At 47.9% G+C, this 22753-nt stretch overlaps 1 pseudogene; it reads right to left on the bottom strand.

Moving 5' to 3' along the window:
• Window positions 1-18710: 18710 nt before the first annotated feature.
• Window positions 18711-22592, bottom strand: LOC133339448 (gastrula zinc finger protein XlCGF7.1-like; annotated as a pseudogene).
• Window positions 22593-22753: the final 161 nt, after the last annotated feature.

Below are 22753 nucleotides of genomic sequence, written 5' to 3'. Positions count from 1 at the left end.
CAGTGTCGGGCCAGACAGCCTCCCCTAGCCCGTTAGCGGAGGACTCGGCTAGGAAGGCTAGCTAGGGGTGAATTCCCAGTTGTACGGGTGAGGAGGCCGATACATCCCTCCAGTACTGTAAAGACATTGTGTAATAAATACGTGTGCCTTACCCCGTTGTCCACGCGTCGTCAAGAACACTTCACATAGATCAGCTATCCACCGATCAAACTTGATTTTAAGCTTTCGTGACTGCAGGAATTACTCTTCGGTTCTTTTGGTGAAGTCACGTAGAAAGAAACAGAGAGAGACAACACAGACACAGAGAGAGACACACACAACATAGACACACAGAGACCCAATGGGGGTTGGGCAGAGAGAGAGGTGGGTCTGCTGGTGGCTGCTGCTGGAGCAGAGAAATTAGCATGTCAATGAATCCACCCCGAAGCGACCGAGGGAAAGAAGAAGATCGAATGGCCGTATGAGAGCCTGGTAAATTTTTAGAGAGAGAAATAGTTTGAGAACACTAAAATTAGCAAATATTTTAGAAATGTAATGTTATGCAACACAGAGTCGGCTAACACAATTAATGCATAGCCTGGTTGATTGATCTCCAAAGATTGCCAAAATTAGAAGTTAAGTGTGAAATTTGACAAACAGAGACAGAGAGATGTGTGAAAATCCACCCCGAAGGGGCTGGGGGAGAGAAAGAGCGAATAGACCTATGAGAGCCTGGTAAATTTTAGAGAGAGAAATAGGCCGTTTGAGAAAACAAACTTCGAAAAAGTTTTGGAAATGTAATGCAATGCAGAGAGTTGGTTAACACACAGTTAACGCATATCCTGGTTGATTACGATCTCCAAAGATTGCAAAATTTGAAGTTGCGTGAAATTTAACAAACAGACACACAGAGAGAGAGAAAAAACAACTTACATCTTCCCCGTAGAGGTGGTTCAAACTTGATTTGAAGGTTTTGTGACTGCAGGAATTACTCTTTGGTTCTTTCGGTAAAGTCACGTAGAAAGAAAATAAATAAAATAATAGAGTACGACGTTTTGATTCCAACACAAGCAACCGTCGATCTTCTTTCCCTCGGTCGCTTCGGGGTGGATTCATTGACATGCTAATTTCTCTGCTCCAGCAACAGCCACCAGCATACCCACCTCTCTCTCTGCCCAACCCCCTCCCCCCTCTCTATTTAAGGCCTCGACACAGAGGCATTGGGTCTGTGTGTGTCTATGTTGTGTGTCTCTCTCTGTGTGTCAGTGTTGTCTCTCTCTGCTTGTGTGTGTCTGTGTGTCTCTGTGTCTGTGTTTTGTCTCTCTCTCAAATTTAGTTTTACCTGATGACGGTTGCTTGTGTTGCAATCGAAACGTCGTACTCTATTATTTAAATTATTTTCTATCCACCGATCGTCTGTCGAACCTCTCTGACCGACAGCACAGGCGATATGCGGTGGCAGTGCGCTCTACGCGATCGGTAAACACGATGGTAGCGTGAGCAAGGACAGTGCCTGCTGGCACGACAACATCACCTGGGCCCCCGTTCAAGACTTGCAAGAACGGGGCCTGACCTGCTCTCAGGATGGTCTGAGCACACACCAACGTCAGACCCCGCGTAGCAGCATTCAAGGGTGTCAAGCAACACCCTATTATCCCCAACAACGCAATTGATACGCTTATGATAACGGAGCGGAATCAACATCTACGAACCCGACGGGACAGTGACTGGTGGTGTCAACCAACACCTGACCCGTTTTTACGGACGCCGGCTGAGGCAAATGTGACTGACAAAAACCGCAATGTACGACCCGACAGGAGCTCCAAACAACCCTGGTCGACCACGATTTTAACCGACATCCGACACAAAAAATCAGTGCCCAACAGGCACAGCACGGCCAATGTGCGTGAAATCAACAGTGGTCCCGACGTGCAAACGTCTCCAATGGCGATACGCGCGTCAACCTGGCAAATAATACCCATACTACCCCCGTTAGCCGCGACGCACACATCATACACAGGCCGAACAAGCAACGCAGGAATATTCAATAACTAGGAAAACAACATCAGAGATAATCGTAGCCGAGTCCCTTGTGTCAACCAGAGCACGAACCTCAACACCCTGAATAGTGGCCGCAATCGTCAATGATCCCGCCGCTGCAGCAACAACCCGACGGGCCAACTTCTTCCACTGAGTCTGCAACGCCGGCCAACCATCGATAACAGTACTTGGCCGTGTACGCTGCAGCGACCCGTCCCGATGTGATGAACCCATCCCGGTGGCATGGGATGAGCGAGGTAGTGAACATGCCCGGGTGCCTGACGTGTGCTAACTCGCCTGTGTGGAGGGACGTGCAGTCGGATGGTCGGCAGCCGGGGACATCTGTGGCGATGTAGACGATGACGGAAGATGAACTGCAGGCACTCCCTGGAGTAATGGCCCACACGACCACATCAGAAACATGTGACAGGAGGCCAGCTGATGGAAGCAGATTGTCATCCCGGCGCGGTCGGAAGACACTTTGACGACACAGTCCATCCTTCCGACGCGGATGCCATGGAGTAACAGCTGCCGCTACGTCGGCCGCCGATGGCGCATCCTCAGGAATGACCACCACCTGCGAAGGACTCCAGCCGATCTGTTGACCATCTTTAGCCAAATCTCCCATCCACGCGGCCATCTGTGCCCAGCGCTTTAAGTTCTCATGCGCGTTGAGGCAACGGGCAGCCCACTAGGATGTCTTCAACTCGTGGCAGCTTGTGGGCAGGACAACATCCATCTCCCTGGCCAAATCCAGCATTCGTTCCATCACCAGCGGATCCAAGTGCTCACGTTTCACATTGGGGTAGGCGTCAACCGCCAAGGACCATCAAGGCGCTTCTGTAGGCGAGGGGCGACTCAGTGCTCCCCCGCCTATGGTGTTGAAATTTCCTCTTTCTGTCATCGGGCGGCTCGTAGACCTCCGCCATCTCAGCGAAGGCTTGTGTGAGCGTCGCCTTCTTGCCCGGGGAGATGGAGCGGAAAACAGCCAATGCATCGTCGTCCAACATGGTGGACAAGGCGATGAGCGCCTCCTCTTCCGACCAGCGAACCAACTTGTAAGCTGCCTTGAAACGCCAACGAAAAGTGCTCCAATCGCCACCCGCCGCCACAAATTCACGCACGTGGGGCAGGCGTCGACCTTGATCGGCGCTGTCTTTCGCAGCGAGTGTCGCGATGTCCAGTGACTCTTCGCGCCGCAGCGATGAACCACCGGCCGACGCAACGCTCCCCGTGGCAGCCCCCAAAATGGCGGCCGCCACCTGCGCGTTTGGCGGGAACTGTGAAATGGCGGTCGTCTCCACCCCACCCGGAATGACGGCCGTATCCACCAAAGGAGGACCCTCCAAGGTGCCGTCACCGGCCCTCTGCTCGTCCACCCATGGACGGCCCGCCACCGGGTTGCCTCCAGCGGCGATCGGCATGACGAGAGCAACGAGGTGGAGGAGCGCCGTTGTCAGGGCACTCAACTGCGTCTCCACCCTCTGCCACGGGTTGTCAGGGCAAAGTTGGTGTGAATCTCCCGCCCCGCCGTCTGCCACAGGTGCCCCATCGGCACCCATCATGGGATTCATCACTGGGCCCACGGCACCCGAGGTCGGCGGAAGCTGGACCCCCGTCTTGTCGTCGTCGGAGGACACTGCAGGCAGGTTATTTTTCTTCTGATGTTTCGACATCGTCTTCAGTACTCCAACTGGAGAAGGTCCACTTGTCTCTTCCTTGCAGGCTTCCACTCCTCGTGTAGCTACACTGCCCCGCGCCACGTGGCACTCACCCGCTTTCCAGCGCACCATCAGTCCAGCTGCTGGGCGGCTCTTCAGTCTTCGACACACTGACCCCTTCGCATTGCTCCGTGTCCCCTTATATCCCCCTACCCGAGTCTTATACCCGCCTCTGGCCACGCCCCTTCTGGAACCTTCCCGACTGTTCCCGAAGCCTTCCTGGTGAAACCGCCTCTCAACTTTCACCCCGATATAAACCCCACTATTGATAAGTATGGCTGTAGAATGAAATACATGCCTCCTGCATAATCTCGGTGATGGCGCTCTCATTACACGTATTTAGCCTTACATTGAGTTAATGGGGTAGGCAGAATATAGATGTTTTGGCAGAGGTTACAGTCTTAATTAAAAAAGAAGGAAAGCTTTGTTTATTGAGAAGAGGTTTTCCCCTTTTTTCTGGCAACAAAACAGGTGTTAAGATCTTAAAACACCAAACTTAAACCTTTACAAGGAATAATGTCTGCATTAACCACAATACTTGTGGTCAGAACGCAAACAAATAACGTACTCTGATAATATATGCATTGTCTTTGAAACTGATTGATCCACACCAGAGACAGCTTTCCTTTGCGCCTAGTCTCAAAACGGTGTTAGACCAGAGGACGCCAAAAGGTGATTGAAACGTCGTGATTTTAAGTTATTTTTTTCTAACTACGTGGCTCTACCGAAAGACCCAAATAATATATGGTACATATTTCAATAATTAAATATTATTATTGAACATTTAGGAGACACTACAGATATTTTAGTCATATGTTTGATGTGGAATATTTACATGTTTATTGTAAAATAAGATGTTCTTGGTTTTAAAAAATCGGCTGTTATAATTCTAGATTTGAAGTTTTCGTGACTAGCAAGGATCCATACTCTTTGGTTTTTAATGTAAAGTCACGTAGGTAAAAAAATAAGAAAACATAAATTAAATCACGATGTTTCGGGCGCAACACAAGCTTCCTTCTTCAGGTGGGGACAACGTAATGTAAAAACGGTATTTGTGTTTTCCTTTTTTAGCTTTTAACATCTCAGTTTGAACTCCACATGCTGTTAGCCTGCGTTTGAATTTACCCACCCGGTAGCATAACAAAAGGCAGCTTAATCCTAGCTTGCTTATCTACTTCCACCATCTACTTCAAAACGCACCAGTTTCAGCTTCAGCCATTTGCCTCCCAGCTCATCCTTGTGTAATAAAGGTCGTGAAAGCAACTTCTGGAATCAGGTTCTTTATTCCTCTTTCGTTCACAGCTCTCTTCATATAACTCTATCACTGTCTTACTCCTTCACGCTGTTGACAGACAGCGTGAGAGGGAGGGAGAGAGAGAGACTCTTGCTGCCACGTGGCAGGCCTGGACCTCCGCTCCAGCGTGGCCTCCTCCTTCGTTCGTTGCAGATCTGACCACGTGTTGCCCATCTCCACCCCTTTTAATACCTGGGTCACGTGGTACCTTTCCACCAGTCCTGGGTAACCTCCATGGGATCTTCCAGATCCCATCCTACGATCCCAGGACCACGCCCCTAACTTGTCTCCCCATTGGCTGTGGCTAAAGCCAGCAGATCCAATCATCTCCTTCCAGGTGTCACCTTCCCATTACGTCAGGGCCACGCCCCTAGACCTCTTCCCATTGGTTATGGGCCTGGACCGGTAGAGCCAATCATCATAACGAGGTGTGATCAATCAACCACCCGGATATACCCTCACATTACACTTGCATAGCAGCTTTGCCTCCCAGCCCACATCCGGCCCCCACACTTACCATGCCCCCCCCCCTCCAGGCCCCGCGACTATATAATCCCTCATCACAGCCATCTCTGAGACACACTTAAGCGTTTGTGCTTTCACGACGTTGTCCCCACCCGAAGAAGGACGTTTGTGTTGCGCCTGAAACGTCGTGATTTAATTTATTTGTTTTATTTTTTATACCTACGTGACTTTTACCGAAAAAACCAAAGAGTACGGCTGTTATAATTTATATTTGCGGTGGATTCAGTGCGGAGGGATTGCTCTGAGGTGTTGTGTGACGTGGAAGGTAAGAGGGATATGTTTGGTCATGATTGCAGATATGCAAATGATCCTCCGAAGAACACTTTTAAATACAGAATTTCTGTTTCACAAACCTCTGGTGCCCATCTGTAGTGGAGTCGCCCACTGCTCATGACAGAAAACAATGCAGTAGTCTGCTCAACTTCTCTGAGCTTCATTTTTTATTTGGCCGACCTATCCCCTCGTTACGATTCACGGGACGAGGACAGGGTGGGCCGGCTACACATGTAATTTCTCTACAGATTATGTACCATTCTAGGTGCACTTTCAAGGCCACGTGAAATGTCAGGCCCTCTGGCAGATCACAGAACAGACCCAGGTGCCATCGATTGACTGAGATGACTGGCAGACTCACCACCTGTGCTCCCCACTGTGCCACATCGCTGAGTTTTATCTGCCTTGTTCTCTGCTCGTTATTGTGAGCGTTGGTTCTCTGCCCTTTGTTGCTGGAGGGCGACTGCCTCTTAAGTGTCAAGGAGTGCCCTTCATGAACCTCCTCCATAGGAGCTCATTTTGACACCTCTGGAACCAGTCATCGACAAGACCACTCAGCTCCATTGGTGACTTGGTCATTAACTAAATCACCGGAGAGGCACGATTCCAGACACTCAAGTACGTGGTGAAGAGGCGTAAACCGATCATTTGCTTGAGTTGCGATACCTTAACCAGGTTCATACACCCTTAGTCTTGTTCATATACCAGAAGCCCAGATGATGAGACAAACTGAGCTTCTGAATGGACTGGGCACAAACCACAGTGGGCACGTGATGGGCCGAGATGGGCAGGTGCAGTGGCTAGTTGGACAGGCAGTAATAGTAATACTGCCGCATCAACTGAACGATGAATTAGGCTGAGCTTCAGCTAGGGCAAGCTGGGTGCGGACTAGTCATGAGCCAGAACATACAGGTGGCAATGCTCTCGTGCCAATTAGGTGATGAGATGAGCTTAACTTAGACAAGCTGGTTGTAGATCACAGCAAACTTATCACAAGCCAAGACGGGCAGGTGTGGTGGTAGGTCAATGAGATAGTGGTTAATACTGAAGCACCAATCAAGAGATGAGATGAACTGGGTTTGAGTTAAGGTGCAGTTCAGGCAGATCCAGGGAGCATCATCTCTTGGTGGTGGGGATATTTTTCGAGTTCATCCAGCAGCTCATTATTCTCTTGGTCCATATCATTATACAAATCACTGCAATACTATGTTAATCTCTTTTTTTTATATCTCTTTATCGCTGTTTGCCTTGGTTGCCACTTCCTATTTGGGCTCTGGACTAGTTTGTGCACTTCCCTGGTCTTGTGTTCTCCATAATTTACATTGCACTTCATGTAATGTGTATTTGTACAGCCAGCAGGTGTAAAATTAATAAAGTAATGTCAGGTTACGATCAATTATATCAGACGCAAAGAGATTTAAACAATCTTGACTTAAAGCTTTGTGACTGCAGGAATTCATATTTTTTAGGTCTTTCGGTAAAGCCACGTCGATAGAAAAAATTATAAAACTAATAACAATATCACGTTTCGATCACAACACAAGCAATCGTCATCAGGTGAAAAAAGAGGGGGAAAGCTGCTGAGGCAGGCTGTTTATAATGGTTTTAGAGATGGGTGGGGCAGCTAATTTTAATGTCAGGAGAGGTCTCCGTAACCGGCAGTAGGTATACCCCAATCAAAGAGCTTCCGAGGAGCATTTGCATATCTGCAATCATCACCAAACACATCCCTATCACCTTCCACGTCACACAACACCTCAGAGCAGTCCCTCATCATGGAATCTACCACAAATATAAATTATAACAGCCGCTTTTAAAATCCAAGAACATCTTATTTAACAATTAAAAAGTAAATATTCCACATCAAACATATGCCTACAATATCTGTAGTGCCTCCTAAATGTGCTACATTCCATAATAATACAGGTAGGAACAACAGGTTCCACATTGCCCACCAGGGATTATTTGTCTGTCTTGCATAAAGATATGGGGGGGGGGGGGGGTTAGGGGAGGTGCCTAAGGGAGGATGGTCAGGGGAGGGGCCTAAGGAAGGGGGGGGGGGTCAGAGGAACCTCAGGATGTGGAGGGGGGGTCAGGGGAGGGGCCTAAGGGAAGGGGGGGTCAGGGGAGGGGCGTAAGGATATGGGGGGTTGGTCAGGGGAGGGGCCTAAGGGAAGGGGGGTCAGGGGAGGGGCGTAAGGATATGGGGGGGTGGTCAGGGGAGGGGCCTAAGGATAAAGGGGTGGTCAGGGGAGGGGCTTAAGGGAGGGGGGTCAGCGGAGGGGCCTGAGGGAGGGGGGTCAGGGGAGGGGCCTAAGGGAGGGGGGGTCAAGGGAGGGCCCTGTGGAAGGGAGGGGGGGGTAAGGGGAGGGGCCTAAGCAATGGGGAGGGGCCGATAGTTAAGAGGGCTGGCTACCTGGTTGGCTGCCTGGCTACCTCAAGTCAAGTTATCTTTATACAGGTAGGAACAACAGGTTCCACACTGCCCACCAGGGATTATTTGTCTGTCTGTCGTGTATATTTGTCTGTCGTGCACGAATGCGCTGTCCAACCAAGTTCCTACATGCCCACTCCAAAGGAACGTGTTTTTGCATTAATTAAATACGTACTTGTATTATTAATAAAGCAATAATACGTTACATTATAGTAACATATAAATTAGGGATATTTAACTGACAATAACCATGAAAGCTTTCTTTTTTAATTAAGACTGGAACCTCTGCCAAAACACCTATTCTGCTCACCCCATTAACTCAATATAAGGCTAAATCTGTATGCCGGCCATTTTGTGCATTTGTAGCGTCATTGACAAAGCATTGTATATAGCGTCATTGTTAGGCAGGGACACAAGGTTATCCCAGCCCCAAGAGAGGGGTTGGGGGATATTCCAGAGCCCCCGTGAGAGTTCCAGAAGGAGGGCGTGACCACGGGCGGAGAGACCCTGGTACGAGTATAATAGCCGGACCTCTGGACGAGTCCGGCAGTATTCATCAAGCTGAAGACCAGCTACGCTGGGACCCTGGGAACCCCCAGACCCGACGTCCTTCTAAGGGCCAGTACCGAGTGGGCCAGTGGTCGGAACCCATGGACCTTGGCTGGGTCGGGTCAGATAGCCTCCCCTGAGGTCCCATAGCCAGAGGGTTGAGAGTACTAGCCCCAGTCATAGGACACGCTAGCCCAGAGGCTATACCTCCAAAGGTATCGGGTAGACTGGCCGCTACCCCTCTGTGATAGGGACCCGTGTATCACGCAGTTGTATTAAAAAACGTGTTGCCTCAAGCGATCCGTCTCAAGTTTTCTTGGACCCACTACATTTGGTGTCACAAGTGGAGTATGAAGACACGACAGAGATTTCACACCAGGAGCCCGGACGGGGATGAAGATGACCAGGCACCCACGGGATCGGCAACCCTGGCTGGGGAGGGAGAAGCTGAAGGCCGGGCAGCTGCCCGCCCCGCCACCCGCCGTCTCACCGCCGCCAAGAACCTCACTGCGGGAGGCGCATTGCCGCCTCGCCGAGCTGCTCCACACCGTTGCCTCCATCCTTGGCGACATCCACTGCGAGGAGGCTGCAGCAGAGGTGGAGGATGCGGCATGGCGAGCAACGGATTCCCGCGCCATTGCGCCTATGACTTCCGTCAGACATGAAGTGCATCCTGGGGCGCACGTCACGTCCGGTCCCAGCGGGAGACAACCAGACGGCGCCGCGTCATCGGCGGGGAATCCATACTCTTTGGTTATTTCGGTAAAGTCACGTAGGTATAAAATTAAATAGATCGCGACGTTTCGGGCGCAACACAAGCGTACGTCATCAGGTGGGAAAGCATGGTCTGCTGCTGATGTAGACTTTTAAAAGGTTTGAAATGGGTGTAGCCCAAGGGTCATAAATAAGTGGCTGGGTCTAGTGATGTTAATGTGAGGAATTAGCATGTAACTGGACACAGAAGTGGCTATGTTAATGTGAGAGATTAGCATGAAATAACAGCTGACATAGACAGGTAGGATGGAAACATCATAGTCAGTTAAAACTTTACCTGGTTAATAACAACCTTCCAATGATTGCTCAGATTGTACCCATCATCCTGGTTGAAGTTGTGTCTGTGTTTATATATCTGGATGGCTTCATGAACAAATCTCTGAAGCGAGTAACTTGGTCTGCGAGTGTTTTGCAAGACCAGCACATTTTTAATAAAAATATTAATTTGATAAACGAGCGATGTCTTGCAATACGAGTACTGTAGTACATACAGTATACGCTTTGTCTGCCGAGCGTCACGTGATCACAACTGAGCCAATGGTTCTCTCTCTCTCTCTCTCTCGCTGCGGGATTGTGGGCAATCTTCGCCCATGCTCGGTCTCAGTCGGCGTGCCTCACTCGTCTTGTCAACATTCGTGCGAGCGTATATTGTTTATTATAATGTTGTGACCACGTGTGTGTGCGTAAAGCATTTTTATATTTTGTGTCCAAGTGTAGTGACTGTTCTTTAGTAACTATACTGAAAGTGAAAGTCGTCCAACACAATAACCCTCCTCCTCCTCTCTCTCGTCTACCTCACACCAGCCACGATTAAACGTAATTAATAAATGTGATTATTTTATATTAAATTTAAATAATAAAAATATATAAAGGTATTTTGTATGAATCATTTTATATGAATACAGTATTTTTGGGTTGTGGAACGAATTATCTGAGTTTCCATTATTTTTATGGGGAAATTCGCTTTGATATACGAGTGCTTTGGATTACAAGCACGTTTCCGGAACGAATTATGCTCGCAATCCAAGGTTTTACTGTACTTTGAATAGTCTACATCAGGCATGTCCAAAGTCCGGCCCGCGGGCCAATCACGGCCCGCGGTCAGATTTCATACAGCCCGCAGCTTCGGTCTTATAATGTGTTATTTATGGCTCGCTAGCTCCGTCAGAATGAATAAATCATAAAACTTTAAAGATGTAATTCCTCCTTTCACCACACGGTGGCAGCACCATTCGAATGCTATCTGGCTCTGCATCCGTGCCGCGAACCCTTCTCGAATAATTTCTGCCATGCGACTGCAAAAAAATAGAGAAAAGTTGACAGTTCAACAGTATGTAGACCAGGGGTGTCCAAACTTTTTGCAAAGAGGGACAAATTTGATAAAGTGAAGCTGCCCGGGGGCCAAGAGTTGCCTTCTGACATTTTTTTTAACCACAAAAATTACGTGAAAATACACACTGTTATAAAACGAGAATTCATTGTCATAATTACCTTTATTTTTCAAATGACAATGTAACCAAATATAAGCCACTCAGGCAGACGTGAACAACTCTAAAAACATAATTCTGCCTTTCATTCAGTCACATTACATTGAACAAACTGTATAGAATACCTTACATTTCCATGAGTTAAATATCTTTGCCTCATGAACATTTTAAACACGAGTTATAAGTAATGCAAAGTGGTCTGAAACATTAAACTTTAAAACAAGTGAATTTTGCCCTTGTCTTTAACAAGATCTTTCAGAAAGCAATAGTTTGCGTCACATTTACAGGTACATAACATCAACAGTTATAACAAAATCTTATTCAAGAGTTTAATAAAACAAGTGCCATAAGTCCAGGTGCATTAGTGTGCTTTAGGCTTTTCACTGTTAATAGTGACATACGTTACCGTTCAAAACACTCAATTTCAGATTGATCAAGGAACAGATTACTTGCTGACACTAATGAGAAGGGTGATACTGAGATCTAGATTTCAGTAAGAAGACCAGGTCTGGCTTGAGGGCAGTGGTTGAGATGTGTAAAATGTCACGCAAGTGGGAGTCACTCATCCTTGACCTCAATCGGTTCTTGTTTAAGTTCATGACTGAGAATGTTTGCTCACACAAATATGTGGAGCCGAATAAGCTCAGCATTTTCTTAGCGAATGACCGCATTTCTGGAAACCTGCTTTTGTCCAGCTGCCGATAAAAGTCAACAAGAGAACACTGCTGGTGTTTTCCGCGGCACTCATCGTCACACTGCAGCTCAATGAGCTCCAGCTGCAGCTGTGGAGGAGCATCATCAGGGTCCACGGAGAAGGGAGAAGAGAAAAGCAACATGTCCTTTTCAATAACTGCAAAGTCCCGAAAGCGTTTGTTAAATTCCACAGAAAGAGATGCGATAGCTGTTGCATAACTCTTCATTTGCGCACCGATGTTGTCCTGTGGGAAACTGTCAATGACCTTCTTTCAAAGCTGGGAAGTGTGCGGTGCAGGGCTCTGTTTGGGACAAGTGTCTTTGAAAAAGTTGCAGTGTGGTCCCAAAAGCCTTGATGTGAGCGTATAGTTGGCTCACCACTGCATCTTTTCCTTGAAGATTAACATTCAGTGCATTAAGATGCTTCATTATGTCAACCAAAAAAGCCAGATTTTCCAGCCATACAGGATCGGACAGTTCTTCCATTGGTTGTCCCTTCTCACCCAAAAAATGTCCAATTTCCCCTTTGAGAGAGAAAAATCGCTGCAGTGCAGACCCCGACTTAGCCACCTCACATTGTTGTGATATATTACGTCACCCTATTCAGCCTGGATGTCACGCAAGAACTGCTGAAACTGTCGGTGGTATAGAGCTTTAGAGCGAATATAATTGATTGCCTTTGCCACTGGTTTCATAACATCGTAAAATTTGAGATGTTTGGCGCAGAGAGCCTGCTGGTGAATGATACAGTGAAATTTAATAGCGTTACCTGCTTCATCACTTACTTTATTGCAGATCAGTGTGGACAATCCACTTCACTCACCAGCCATGGCAGGCGCACCATCGGTAATGATCCCAGAAACTTTACTCCATGGTAGTTTCATATCATCAACAGCTTCACAAACAGAAACGAATAAATCTGTTCCTCTGGTTTGCCCTTTAAGGCTTTTGAGGTCAAGCAGCTCCTCTGTCACGTTCATGTTGTCATCAACTCCTCTTAAAAAAATAAGTAGCTGTGCAGTGTCAGATGCATCGGTGCTTTCATCGCAGGCTAATGAGAAATAATCAAAAGCCACTCACTCCCCTGTCTCCCAATTGTCTCTGAATATCTGACGATATGTCCTCAACTCTCCGTGCCACAGTGTTGCGTGCCAGGCAAACATTCATACATTCTTGCTTCTTCTCGGGGCAAATGTTCTCCACCATTTTCATGACAACAGTCTTTAATAAGCGCACCTTCAGTAAAAGGTTTGCCATGTTTAGCTATTAACATGGCCACTTCGTAGCTGGCTTTGGTGATGTTTTCCTTTGACTCACAGGCCCGCGTGAAGAATCGCTGTTGCGATGCCAGAGCAGCTTAGAGTTGCTTCACTTTTTCAGCACGGTCACTCCCTGTTAGCTTGTCGTATGTTGTAGCATGTTTAGTGCCGTTGTGTCTCTTTACGTTGAAATCCTTAAACAAAGTATTGTAATTCCCACCGCTCCCGAAAGCGGCGGCCCTCACTGTCAACTTTTCTCTATTTTTTTGCAGTCGCCATGGCAGAAATTATTCGAGAAGGGTTCGCGGCACGGATGCAGAGCCAGATAGCATTCGAATGGTGCTGCCACCGTGTGGTGAAAGGAGGAATTACATCTTTAAAGTTTTATGATTTATTCATTCTGACGGAGCTAGCGAGCCATAAATAACACATTATAAGACCGAAGCTGCGGGCCATATGAAATCTGACCGCGGGCCGTGAATGGCCCGCGGGCCGGACTTTGGACATGTCTGCTCTATGTCATTTACCACTTCAGACAACACAGCACCAATCTTAGTGTTGCTCGCATCCGTGTCTAAGATAAAAGGTAGAGAAAAATCGGGGTAATGGAGGGGTGGGGCGGTCACTCAGCCGTCCCGTAGCGCGACGAACACAGCCTCCTGTTTTTCCCATCGAAACTCATGACCCTTGGAGGTCAGAACATGGAGTGGCTTTTAAATTGTAGCGAACCTCGGCACGAAGCGCCGATAATAGGACACAAACCCAATGAAATTTCACACGTTGCCCACCGATTTAGGCGTCGGCCAGGTGCGAACACAAGCAGTCTTTTCTGGGTCCATCGCTATCCCTGACTCACTGACCACGTGGCCGAGGTATCGCACACCGAACGTTGCAAAATATGACATTTTTGCGGCTTGAATTTGAGGTTTGCCGCCCGCATTTTTGGAAAAACGGCGCACAACCTGTCCATGTGTTCATCAAAAGTACGCCCAAAGACAATGACGTCATCAAGGTATATTAGACAAGAGGCCCATTGGAGCCCAGCGAACACCAACTCCATAAGACGTTGGAATGTAGCTAGGCTGAGTGGAGTCCCATCGGAAGCCGATTAAATTCAACACAACCCTTGTGGCATACGCAATGCCGTTTTAGGCCTAGAATCATCATCCAATGGCAGCTACCAAAATCCGGACAACAAATCGAGAGTGGAAAAAAACACGCCCCAGAAAGAGCATCCAAGGAATCATCCATCCTCGGGGTCGGATACGCGGAGGCAACTGAAACTTTGTTAAGATTGGTACACTATACTTCCATCCTGTTTCTTCACAAGCACTATTAGGGTACCCCACCGACTATTCGATGGGGAGATAATGTCCGCTGCCAACATCTTGCCGACTGCGACCTGCACATGATCTTTCTCCTTGGGGCTTAACCTGTAGGGGTTTTGGCAAATGGGGGCAGCGCTCCCCATATCAATATGAAGCTGCAAGAAGGATGTACGATTGATGTCATACTTCCCTTTGCTAAAAACGTCTGAAAGTTCTAAGAGAAGCGTGCGCAGCCTGCCTCGCTGGTCATTCGATAACGCGGGGCTCTCAGAACAACGCGCTGTCCAGCCATGAGTCATCATGCCCCCCTCTCTATTCAACGGCCACTGTCACTAGCCCCGCATTCACCTCCCCACCCCACAACTCGCGGGCAATGCATGCGCAAGAACCGTGCCCGCCTGGATAACAGAAGTTTCTATGCCAGCGTTTAGAACCTGAATGAAAGGCTCTTGGTCCCTCGCGACCAAGGTCTGCGCTTCCACCGAAGTCAGCCCACGGTACAGCTTATTAGAGGGGACGAATAACATCCCATCAGTGGTCGCCTCCCGCCCCAGCTGCTAACGCAGTCGCAGGGGGACTAACATTTGGGCCCCGGGGGGAATTTTAACAGTTCTCTTTGCTAGGGCTTGGACGGTGGCATAACCTGAGACAAACTGCGTAGGGGAGGACAGGAACACCATCCACCGGCTTGATGGTATCTCAATACAGCTCTGATCAGAGTATTTTCAAGGGTATCTTACCCAGGAAGTCTGTGCCCAGAAGGCACGGACTTCCTGGGTCGAGAGATGAGTATGGGCCCTGTCAAGTGGATGCCACCAATACACACGTCTGCCAAAACCTGACCTATAACACCCAGAGATCCCCCGTTTGCCGCAAAACACGGTACCACAACGGGACGCAGCAAATACGAAGAGGGTGGGAGGATATTAAAAATCAATTCCGAAATCATGGTTGCGGACGCAACCGCATCAATCAATATCCGCACCTCCACACCTTGAACCATGCCAACAACCGGCAAAGCCTCCGCTGCGGCGATCATACGGTGACTCAGTGCTTACCACTTGATATTTCCTCGCGGCCACCCATCGTTCCCTACAGGAATCCAAGCCGTTCTCATCCATTCTCGAGTAGGCAGCTTGCGTCAGGGCCATGAGTGTGCTGCGGAAGGCGAGGGGGCATCTCGGCCTCCCCCCGCCGTCACGCAGAAAACTTATGCCATATGTTAGATGGAGGTTCGAAAATACCAGCCATCTGAGCAAGTGCCTGCTGGAGCATCTCACGATCTTTCGGCGGGATGGCGTAGAAAGCAGCCAAAGCGTCGTCATCCAGGGTAATCGGCAATGCACGTAACGCCTCGGCATCTGTCCACCCTGCTAGCTCGCAGGTAGCCGTACATCGGCGAGGGAATGCCGCCCAATCCCCCCATGCTGCAGGGGAACTCCTTGAGGCAGGGAAGGGTCTTCTTCAAAACTGGCACCTTCGCGTGTAGTTGTGGGGAGAGATTCGTTGGACGAACCCCGTCGTCTCGTGCTGTCGTCGCTGTGGCGCCCACGTGCGCTGGCTGCGGATTCGCCACCTCTAGCAGGTCCACTGAAATGGCGGCCGCATGCGTGGATGGTGACCCCGCTGTCACCTCCGCATCTCCGCAATGGCGGCTGCGAGCGTGGGCTGCGCGTCATCTTGGTCATCTCCCCGCAGCGCTTGCCCGCCGGCCCTTTCCAGAGGTTCTTCCAGTCCCATCGCCCAACAACTGGGCTTCAGCGAACGTTTCCTCGAGGATTGTTTCACCCAGGGCTGTTTGTAGAATCAACCCATCTTCTTCGTCTTCCGTGACGTCTTGGTATGCTGTCATCGCCTTGTAAACACATTTCTACCCTAGGATAGCATCTAGTAAGTTTCGCACATTCCGACACCAATTGTAGTGGGTTCTAATCAGGCACAGACCAAGACTGGGAGGCAACACGTTTATTCTCTAACACAACCAACACTACTCTACGTTCCAAGGTTAACTATGTACATTCCGAGTGACTATTTACATTACAGGTTAACTACATAAGGTGGTGGTCACTGTTCCTAACCACCTAACCACTTAAAAGGATTCCCTATACGGGTGAACTAGAACTGCCGACACGCCGTCGTATCGTCGCATACTGAAGAGCGAAGCTCGGGGAAGACGACTTCTTCCCGGGTTGAACAGCCACGCTCCCTCTCGGGGCTCAGCTTACATTTCCTGCGGCGTGACCTGGCTCTGCCTCTGGTTACGCCCCATTCTCGATCCTTCGTGAAGAATCTGGATCCACATCACATGGCCCGCTAACCCCCTTCTGGGGGCCCCCGTGCCCTCTCGTCTGGTCATGTGCTCTCGCGGGTTCACCCAGACTGTCATGTCCTGACCCGACCTCCGTGACATCCGGAATCTGCCCTCTAGTGAGCCCTTGTGTATAGTATACGCACTGTCGCCATAGAACGGCCCATTTATGTCGTTACACACGTATAAAAAAAAAACACCTGCACCTGGCTATAGGTAGCAATTAAAGCAACATTGCAGAGTGCACAATTATACGTGCGATTCATCACAGGCAAGCACACACCAGCTACAGCAACTGCATGGCGCATAACACACCTCACTGCAAGTGGCATGAGCATCAAGATGCAGAACTTTACTCTCATTCGACACCTTTGGACTGCAACTCGCGACGGAGTGCAATGATACATTGCGTGCGATTCTCCACGTGAAAAAGTCCTAAGCCGGCTTCTTACACTATGCACTGTACACATACTATGCATCACCATACATACACACATTTCACACCACAAAATTTACCACGTACTATTATTCACTATGCACTGCACACTTGACACTACACTGCGCTATAAATCACAACTACACTATGCAAGGTGTGTGCATAGCCATCAGGTGGGATGTACAGTACACTTGCAGACCTCTGCTGTTACCATCAAAAAAATTAAAAAGTAACATCAGGCTAAGACCAATTAAATTAAACCCAAAGGGATTAAAAGTAAAACAATTGCAGAAACTAGACCTGGCATAAAATTGTTTTGATATTATGAACATATATATTTAGTGTATGAAGCCAAATGTAAATATTACAAAAATGCTTTGATAAAAGGGCATTTAAAAACAGATTGAGGGCATTTAAAAACAGATTGGGAGCATGCAGAAAAGCACGGCCACACCTGACAGCCACTTTAATAGTAATGCCCAACAATTATAATTCATACTTATTAATTTAATATGTAACCATCAAAATACATTCCTAATTCGTGTTTTATAAGGCAGCATAATGCTTTGCATATCGACTATTTCACTTCGCCACTCAATAACGTCATATGTACAGAAAGCCCATCTCTGCTTGGATGACAGCTAAACCCCTATGCATTCTTGAAATGACAGAAGCCTGTGAATAAGGCGAATGCTATAAAAAATCGTCTCAAACTCCAGGTTACACATCTTCCAAGGTGCCATTTCACATGTGCTGGCCCCTCCTATTCAGCTTTGTCCAAAAACTCTACCCACACCTCCACATCCACAAACTGCTGGGTGTTGTATATGCCGGGTCTTGAAAAAATAATAAAAATAATAATTAAATTAAATGAAAAAATGCGTAGTTATCCGAAATTATTCTGACGGAGGTAATCATATTTCGTTATGCAAATGTATGCTATTATGCTAATATATGTAGTTATTATAATTAGGCTTAGCTTCGTTGTCTTGGGTCGTAACAAATTCCTGCGGAGGGAGCTGGTAGGAACATTGGGATGCTCGGTCAATGGCCAGGGTCAAAGGTGGCGTGGTGTATTCTGCAAATATGGCCGACTGTGAGGGTGGGCACAAGCCGGCGTGAATAGGTTAAACGTTGAGTTTTATAAGGGCACCACGGGGTGGCCAGCCCCTCCCCACCCACCCTCCCCACCCAGCCCCACCCACCCTCCCCACCCAGCCCCACCCACCCTCCCCACCCACCCGCCCCACTCAGCCCCACCCACCCTCCCCACCCACCCTCCCCACCCTCCCCACCCAGCCCCACCCACCCTCCCCACCCAGCCCCACCCACCCTCCCACCCAGCCCCACCCACCCTCCCCACCCAGCCCCACCCACCCTCCCCACCCCCCACCCTCCCCACCCCCAGCCCACGCACACACACCCCACCCAGCCCCTCCCCACCCTCCCCAACCATTCTCCCCACCATCCCCTCTCCACCCAGCCCTCACATTTTTGGATGCACGACGGACGGACACAATAGTCCCCTGTGGGCTGGTGGAACCAGGTGGTTCCTGCCAGTCTCAATCGGAATACAATGAATTGTATGAAGTTATGCAAGTGTGCTGTAATTATGCTAAATTAAGCTCAGCTTCATTGTCTAGGGTCGTATTATCAATCGGGATAATACAATTATTCTCGCTTTAACATTTACGGATTATGTCTTAGTGTGTTTATGTCAGGTCTCCAAATTCAAATCTCACCGCAGGATACAGTTCTTATAATTAAGATTATTACGCATGAACTTAGGAAGGCACCACTCAGACTCTTCTGTGTTAAGCAACTTTAATTCTAAACAAAAACACACTCTAATATGCAAACTCTTATGCTTGAAATTGTTAACACAGTACTCCTGGAGATGTTCTCCTCATTGATCCTACATTTAACCCTCAATGGTTACGTTGTCAAACTGGGTAATCAGAACAATCAATTAATTCCTCGGAGTAACGCGAGCATATACGGCGATAGGAAAAGTCCTTAACAATGTGTGCGACGATATTCATACGAACGGCAATAAAGAAACATATCCCGAAGGCGAAGTATGTGTCAATTAATTCATTGGCAAGATTATGCAATTAACGAAAACGAATGACTAAAAAACTTCTAACAATCGTATTCATGTAACTCGACGGGCAGCAAATCCTTTTCATGATCAAATGATATTTAATGCACCACCTTGAATGGCAACCCTTCTTGAAACACAAAGATAACTTTTTGGAACAATCTTATTCGTCCCGATATGCGTGTTGTGTGCGTGTCTTCTTTGATAAATTATTTTCGTGAAGCAGACGCCGAGGTTGGGCATTCCTTGTACCAAAATTTAGTGTGTTCCCTGCGGAACAGTGAGCGTGAGGGTGGCGTGTTATAAAAATGGCTTCATTACTCCCTCTCGCTCGGGACGTGTCTGCTGGCAGCTGCCGGCTCCTTCCACTGCTGGATGAGTTGGTTGCACGCGCTCTCTCCTGCCCCATGCTCTTTGCCGATGCACCAGCTTGTTTGCCGTTCCTCACTCTTGTCTTGGTTCTCAGCTGGTGCTGGTCGGTGTGTGTGTCGAACCCACGGCGCTCTTGCCGGCGCTCTCCTCTCCCTCACGGGCGGCTGGTCAGGCTCTTTCTCCTGCTGGATGAGCTGAGTCGGCACAATGCTTGTCGCTTGTCTGCTGGCAGCTGACACCCTTGCACGGTGGCGCTCGGTGGCGCTGCTGCGTGCTCTCTCTCCTGCGCCGTGCTCTCGAGCGGCACACAATTACGCGTGCAGCTGGTTCTCTGCGATGCTGGCTTGGACGATGCTTGGCTCTTTCCGCCCTTTCTTGAGGTTTATTGCTTGACGTTGCTCGTCAGATTTCGATTTAAAGCTTTCGTGACTGCAGGGATTCATATTCTTGGTTCTTTCGGTAAAGTCACGTAGAAGGGATATTATAAAATAATAAAATAAAACATAATAAAATCGAGACATGACGTCACTAGCGGGGTACACCTCCCAGGTCTGTCGAGGCGACAGACCTGGTTTTCACCTGCGGACGGCTGCTTGCGTTGTGGCCGAAACGTCGTGAGAATTATTTTATTATGTTTTATTTTTATTATTTTATTTCTTCCCTTCTACGTGACTTTACCGAAAGAACCAAGAAGGTTGCTCGTCAGTTCAACTCGAGCTGCAGCTGATCGTGGGAGCTGGGACTCACTCTCAAAACTTGTCAATTGTATTCGCACCCTCTTAAGCAACTGTGAAAGCTTAGTACAATACAACTCAAAGCAATCCTTGACTTTGCAAGCGACTCAAAACATCAGGTTAAATGTAGAATAAAACTTTTAACTCAGCAACGAGCATCACCTCGCCCCTCTTCTCTGCGAGACACCACACCCATTGGTAATGTCGAGGCTAAGCCCCGCAGCCTGCTCTTTTGCAAGACTGAATTGCATGATGTGTTCGTGCTTAAATGTGAAATTCTCTCCCGACTTTGCGCATCTCTTGCGAGAGGAAAAAAAAAAGATGCTGTCACCGTCCTCTCTCCGCGGCCGCGCCTGATTGCCACCCCCCTCTTCTCTTGATGACCTCGGATGGGCTGTTTTCCATCAAAGTTTATGCTTGTTTGCATTTCCCCCCCTTCATAGTGTTTGTTATCTCGAGGCCCGACACCCTTCATACATATTTTATGGCTACCATGTGTTTGTGTCAAATTGTTGGAAGACAAAGGTGGCCGGGGAGGCTCTGATTTCATGGAATACATATTATCTAGTCTGGTGTGTTTAACCTATTTTCTTGTTTATCTTATGAGTTACCCCCGTTTAAATATCTCGTGGTTATTATTTGGTTTATGTTTAACCAAGATTCGTAATGCCCCTCGTTGTTACCACCATTATTCCGAGGGTTTTGCCAAGCTTTGTTATAAGTCTATGTCGCCAGGGATCGGTGTTTTATTCTCGAGTTATATTTTGATATCGGGAGGTTGGAGAGATAGCTTTAGTTTCGACTTAAGTTTTCGTGATTGCAGGCGCTTATGTACTTTGGTTCATTTGATAAAGTCACATAGAAAGATACAATAAAAAAATGTATATATGCGGTGAATAAGAGTAAATTAAGGGAATTGATAATAAAGCCAATAATGTAGACTGTAGGCTATAATATCGACTTATTCTTATAGTCAAGCTTCGAACTTTAACCGTATAAAAAATATATTCCAGTTATCATGTCCGTTTGTGGCTCTGGAGATTTGTATGTGAACTGTCCAACACTTTAGGGAGGTCACGGCATATGGTCGTCTGACAACCTGGAGATTTTGCAGATCGTCGTTAACCCCTCTTTGCCCCAGGAATGTATTTTTTTTATGACCTCCAGATGCCTGGTGTTTGTGGGAGGTAGTGGGTTTGTAAGGTGTTTTTATATCGATTATTATTTTTTTAAAATATTGTCAGAATTATTTTTAATATCAATTTTTGGAAAAAGGCCTATATTACAGCATGGGGATTGCCTCGCTCTCCCTCAGAATCGGAATGCTCCTCCTGCTTCACGCTGCCTCCATTCACTTGTAGATAGGGTCCTGGAGTCCAATCTTGATCTTCACATTTCACCGTCACTTCTTCATATTTAACTTCTTCACATTTCACTGTCACTCCTGGCCATGTTGCCAAGTCGGAATTTTCTTCTGATTCTCGTTTCATGAGAGATGGGCTCATTGCAGCATGTTGACTTTCACAAGTCGATTTCACTTTCTCCTTGTGGATCTTCTCATGCCTCTTTAGGTTTCCTGATAATGTAAACTCCTTCCCACACACAGTGCACTTGAAGGGCTTCTTGCCTGTGTGTGTTCTCTGATGAATATGAAGAGTTAATGGTTGAGCAAATGCCTTCCCACACACAGTGCACTTGAAGGACTTCTCACTGGTGTGTGTTATCTGATGAATATGAAGAGTTTTTGAATGAGCAAATGCCTTCCCACACACAGTGCACTTAAAGGGCTTCTCACCAGTGTGTGTACTTTGATGAATATGAAGAGTTTCTGAACGAGCAAATGTCCTTGCCACACACAGTGCACTTGAAGGGCTTCTCGCCAGTGTGTGTTCTCTGATGAATATGAAGAGTTTCTGAACGAGCAAATGTCTTGCCACACACAGTGCACTTGAAGGGCTTCTCGCCCGTGTGTGTTCTATTATGTTTCTGAAGATATGCTGACTCAGCAAATGCCTTACCACATACACTGCACTTGAAGGACCTCTCGCCTGTGTGTGTTCTCTGATGAATTTGAAGAGTGCTTGAATGAGCAAATGACTTCCCACACTCAGTGCACATTGAAGGGCTTCTCACCCATGTGTGTACTTTGATGAATATGAAGAGTTTCTGAACGAGCAAATGCCTTCCCACACACAGTGCACTTGAATGGCTTCTCACCGGTGTGTGTTCTCTGATGATTATGAAGAGCTTCTGGACGAGCAAATGTCTTGCCACACACAGTGCACTTGAAGGGCTTCTCACCCGTGTGTGTTCTATTATGTTTCTGAAGATATGCCGACTCAGCAAATGCCTTACCACATACACTGCACTTGAAGGACCGCTCGCCCGTGTGTGTTCTCTGATGAATTTGAAGAGTGTTTGAATGAGCAAATGCCTTCTCACACAC

This window comes from Lethenteron reissneri, unplaced genomic scaffold (genome assembly GCF_015708825.2).
Source record: "Lethenteron reissneri isolate LAM-NWPU_2019-01 unplaced genomic scaffold, ASM1570882v1 scaffold_1864, whole genome shotgun sequence".
Lineage (NCBI taxonomy): Eukaryota > Metazoa > Chordata > Hyperoartia > Petromyzontiformes > Petromyzontidae > Lethenteron > Lethenteron reissneri.
Note: the sequence above shows the minus strand (reverse complement) of the source record. Positions and strands in the feature narration are given on the sequence as shown.